Source organism: Balaenoptera musculus, chromosome 15, assembly GCF_009873245.2.
Source record: "Balaenoptera musculus isolate JJ_BM4_2016_0621 chromosome 15, mBalMus1.pri.v3, whole genome shotgun sequence".
Lineage (NCBI taxonomy): Eukaryota > Metazoa > Chordata > Mammalia > Artiodactyla > Balaenopteridae > Balaenoptera > Balaenoptera musculus.
Window position 1 is genome coordinate 24,867,134 of NC_045799.1, and position 5,569 is coordinate 24,872,702.

A 5,569-nucleotide genomic window follows, 5' to 3' on the forward strand; every position below is an offset into this window, starting at 1 on the left:
CTCCTTGGGGGTCAAAAGGGGAGGGGACATCAGACCATAATAAGTTGTGCTAACTCCCCCAAAGGCCCTTGTGCTAAAATCCATCTTGGTTAAAGGATGTGCACATACATAAGGGAGGGCCCTGAGACAAATCAGCGATGGGGTAAAAACAAAACAAGACAATTGGCCAGAGGAAAACAAAGATCTGGAAGGCTGCCCCTTATAAATGATTTAAACTTCCCAAAGGTGCGACTTTTTCCTGAGCTTGCCCCTGAGTCTGTCGGCATGTACTCTGCTTTTCTAATAAACGCTTTACTTTCCTCTCTACCTTCTGTCTCCTTGTCAAAATTTTTTTTCAAGGCAGACAAGGACTGGGGCCCAGACTTCAGCTGCTGGCCCTCACGGTCTAGTGGTTAAGATTTGGCGCTCTCACTGCCACGGCCAGGGTTTGATCCCGGTCTCAATTCCAGCTGCTGCTCACTGCTGTCTCTCCAAAATCAAACTCACAGAATCTCCTGGATGTAGGGAGAGCCAGGCTTGGAGACTACCTAGCTAAGGTCAGTGCCCTACAACATGGGGCAGAATTGGCCCTATGAGGACAGCACTGTTTGCCAGCAGCAGCCCAGACATGGCTGCCCCACAGTCTCTGTGGACCCGTGAGTGTCTGACTGGTGGAGTCCTAGGGCACATGACTATACCCTAGCAGCAAGCGTGGAATTTCTAGTTCCTAGTGTGGTAGCAGGGCTCTGTTTCAGAGGCAGGGGATTTTCCCCAAACAGAGGAAAGGAGTTTCAGATGATGGGTGGCTAAAAAGGATGATTAATATCCATCATTAGAAGCAACAATGAAGAAGGAGCCCTGGGAATAGAGAAGGTTCTGAGTTGCACATGGTTGTCAGGATACTAGGGGCCTGTGTTGAGAGGCCCTAGGGGAAGCGGTATCCTTCTGAAGGCTTTGGAGGGGAGGACCATAAAGCCCTTGTGAAGATTAGGATATCTCCCCAGACAAATTTTACAAAGCACCCTTCCTCCAAATGAAGTCAACCTGAGTCAGGGCCCCCCATATACCCTTGTACAGAGGCCCTGAAGGAAGGGGAATTCTGGGAAGGTCAAGAAGTGTATTTTGTATGGAAAATAGAGGTTCAGAGGCTATAGAGGAAAGATCTAGATAGGGACTGATATGAGAGGGGCTAGGGGTAGGGGAGCCTGGAGCAGCAAGCAGTGATGGTATGGTTGAGGGTGGGAGTGCTGGAGGCAGGACAAGAGTACGGCCATAGCGGGAACTGAATTCAGATCCTGATAGGGTGAGAATCTTAGTGCAAGAGGCTGGAGCCAATGTCCTCATTCTGCCCCAACCCCCTCTGGTGGAGAGTACTGCGGAGGTCCCTGAGCAATCCTGGCATGGTCTCAGAGAGGTAGTGAAGGTGTCATGAAATTGTGATGGGGCAACCTGGCCCTGAGCATGGCATTGTATGTCCCTGTGGGCAAGGAGTGTCACTACATCCAAAGCCAAGACTGTGCTTACCTCCCCATATTTGTGCCTGTTGCCCCCAAGGAAGTTTCCCAAGCAGGGATTATAACTGATTTCCTTTTCTATCCCCAGGGATGGAGTACTGGATGGGAGTTGGAAAAAACTAGGCCTAACCTGACTTGTCTGTTAATTTGCTTGTGACTTTAGACAAATCAGTCAACCTCTCTGAGCCTCAATTTCATTATGTCTAAAACCTTGATCTCTGAGGCCCTCCTAGATTACTACCTATGATTCTCTTACCTCTTCTTTCTAACCTAGCTGGTATATATAATTACATTGTATGAGTACATCATATTTATTATCCTGTTGATGGATATCAGGTTGCTTCTAATACTTTGCATTTACAAACAATGATGCAATGAATGGCACTGTACACATCTTCTTGTGCAAATGTGTGAGTTTCTCTCAGTTATAGACTTGGGAATGGAATTGGTGAGTCAAAGGGAATGCACACCTTCAACTTTGCAAGTTATTGCTAAATGGCTCTCCAAGTGGTTACACCTATTTACTCCTCCACTACCAGTGAAGCATGAGAAGTCCTAGTGCTCCCCATCCTTGTCAACACTTGGTACCGACAGACTTGTTAGTGTTTTGATTAAAATAGATCATACAGTTAAGTAAATAAAATGTACTTGTCCTAAGTGTCAGCATTATTACATTTGTTAAACCCATATAACTGGGAATTCCCTGGTGGTCCAGCAGTTAGGACTTGGCACTATCACTGCCGAGGGTCCAGGTTCCATCCCTGGTTGGGGAACTAAGATCCCACAAGCCGCATGGTGCAGCCAAATAATTTTAAAAATAACAAACAAAGAAAACCCCATACAACCACTACCCAGATTAAGATATTTCTAGACCACTAGAAGGCTCCCCTACCTAGTTCAGAGTCCCCCACCCGCTTACCAAAGTAACTACTATTCTAACTTCCATAAACATAAATTAGTTTTGCCTGTTCTTGAACTTCATACAAGTGGAACTACACGGTATGTGATCTTTTTTGTTTGGCTTCTTTCACTCAAAATAGTATCTGAGATTCATCCATGTTTCAGGTGTACCTGTAGTTTGTTCTTTTTATTACTGTATAGAATTCTATTGTATGATATACCACAATTAGTTTATTCATTTTCTAGTTGGTGAATTGTTTTCAGTTTTGGTCTATTATGAATAAAGTTACTACAGACATCTGTGAACTAATCTTTTTGTGAAAATAGGAACTCATTTCTCTCTTTTAGGTATAGACCTAAAAGTGGAAGTATTGGGTCATAGGGTATGCATATGTTCAGCTTTAATAGATTCTGCCAATTTTCCAAAGTGGTTGTACTCATATTCACTCCCACCAGCAGTGTAGGAGAGTTCTTGTTGCTCCACATCCTTGCCAACAATGACATTATCAGTCTTCCTAATTTTAGCCATTCTGATTAGTGTGTCTCTTGGTTTTATATATATTTCCCTGACGAGTGATAATGTTGAGTCATCCTTATACACTTATTGGCCATTGAGATATTTAATTATGTGATGTGCCTGTTCAAGTCTTCTGCTCATTCTTTCTTCATTTTATTCTTTTAACTGGATTTGTCTTATTCTCATTAACTTATAGAAGTTCTTTATGTTTTCTGTATATGAGTCCTTGGTCAGATATATGTATTGTAAATATCTTTTCTCAGTCTGTGCTTGTTTTTCACTTAATGAGGAAAAATCATAAATTTCTCAATGGCAGGACAATCAAACTAAGTCAGAATTGAAACACACACAACCTTAGTAAACATGCCTGAGCAAAAGAAAAAAACACACACACACATAACATGCTCCCATTTGCGACAGGCTTTTCCCAATGTGCAATGTGCATCTGCATTATACGTTAACCAGACCTCCTCAAGGCGGGAGGATGTAATCAAACTTTGAGAAACATGGTCCTTTTCTTCTGACACCAGCATAATTTTTTTTTTTTTACTATTCAGTTTTTTATTTTATTTTTTAAATTTTTATTTATTTTTGGCTGCGTTGGGTCTTCGTTGCTGCGTGCGGGCTTTCTTTAGTTGCGGTGAGTGGGGGCTACTCTTCCTTGTGGTGCGCGGGCTTCTCATTGAGGTGGCTTCTCGTTGCAGAGCCTGGGCTCTAGGTGCATGGGTTTCAGTAGTTGTGGCTTGCGGGCTCTAGAGTGCAGGCTCAGTAGTTGTGGCGCATGGGCTTAGTTGCTCCACAGCATGTGGGATCTTCCTGGACCAGGGCTCGAACCTGAGTCCCCTGCATTGGCAGGTGGATTCTTAACCACTGCACCACCAGGAAAGCCCGCATTATAATTTTTAAGATTAATATTTCTTTCTCATCCTGTACAGGGGTCACACTGACCTAAAGTCTTGCTCTTTACATGCATACCTGACCTAAACATCTCTGATGAACTTTATGTATAATGTCAACCTGTCAATATGATAGATAATTCTTTGTCTCAAAAATGTATAAAACCGTATCTCTAGCTCTTGACAGGTTGAACAGTCTTCAGAGCCTCTCAGAGTCTGTCTCCTGGGTTATAATCCTCAGTTTGGCTTGAATAAAATTCTCTTTTTTTCTTCTTAGCTTGATTGTTAATTGATTTTTCGTCACCACACTTTTAAATGAGCACCTGTTCACTTTTTTACCAATCTTATAGGTGTAAAATTAGTTTTCGTTGTAGTTTTAATTTGTGTTTTCCTGATTAAGTGTGTCTTCATCAGTTTGAGCTGCCATAACTAAGTACCATAGACAAGGTGGCTTAAAAAAGCAGAAATTTATTTCTCACAGTTCTGGAGGCTGGAAGTCTGAGATCAGCATGGTGAGGTTATGGAGAGGGCCCTCTTCCAGGTCTCACATGGCAGAAAGAGCAAGCTAGCTCTTTGGCCTCTTGTTATAAGGGTACTAATCCCATTCATGAGGGCTCCACCCTCATGACCTAATTACATCCCAAAGACCCCCACCTCTAAATACCATAACATTGGGTTTAGATTTCAACCTATGAATTTGGGGGAGACACAAACATTCTGCCCCTCCCTCCCCCCCAAATTCATGTCCTTCTCACATGCAAAATATTCATTCCATCTCAACAGCCTGTCCACTGGAAAAAAAATGCACAACCTAAAAGCTGAGAATTATGTTTTATTAGGAGGACTTACTGAGGACTTAAGCCCAGGATACAGCTTCTCAGATGGCTCTGAGGGACTCTTCCAAAGAGGTAAGGGAGGAGCCAGGATACATAGTTTTTTGCTGAGAAAAAAACCCCAAAAAACAAAAAACAAACAAACAAACAAAAAAACATGTAGTGGAACATCAAAAGATTACTGCTAATCACAAAAAAAACCCCCAGATATCTCAAAATAATGATTTTAGGGCTTTCTAAAGCCCTAAAATCAAGATGCAAGAGTCCTGGGCTCATTGAAATTATTCCTTCGATATGCATCTTAACTATCTAGGGCCAGTATCCTGTTTTTCTCCATCCTGAATTCCCCTCAGGGTACACCACTGGGGCTGTTGCAGTGGCCGGTGGCTTTTTGGCTGCAACATCCTTTGTTACTGAAATGGCAGGCAGCATTCTTTGTCCATAGCCCCAAGAGTCCTAACTTGTCCCAGCAATCAACTCCAAAGTCTAAAATCCAAAGTCTCATCTAAATATCATCTAAAATCAGATATGGGTGAGACTCCAGGTATGATTCATCCTGAGGAGGCAAATTGCTCTCCAGATGTGAACCTGTAAAACCAAAAAGATATGTGCTTCTAAAATACATTGGTGGGACAGGCACAGGATAGATATTCCCCCTCCAAAAGGGAGGAGTAGGGAATAAGAAAGGCCTGAAGGGTGTCAAGTGAGTCCAAAATCCGTCAAGGTAATCTCCAGGAGACCCTAAGTCTCGAGAATAATCCTCTCTGGCTCCGTACTCTGCCCTCCAAGCCCACTGGGGTAGACATCCTACCCCTCAGTTCTGCGGGGCCTGTGGGGGCCTGCCCCCAGGGTTCTGCCCGGCAGGAGTCGAGCCCCCCACTTAACTCCAGAGGTCATCTGGCCTCTGAAAGTGAGGCAATGACCCCTCCC

At 43.4% G+C, this 5,569-nt stretch overlaps 1 non-coding gene across 1 annotated transcript; it reads left to right on the forward strand.

Moving 5' to 3' along the window:
• The first annotated feature begins 2,193 nt into the window (after positions 1-2,193).
• Positions 2,194-2,266, forward strand: TRNAD-AUC. The gene has a single exon. It is a non-coding gene; the product is annotated as a tRNA-Asp (tRNA).
• The last annotated feature ends 3,303 nt before the right edge of the window (positions 2,267-5,569 follow it).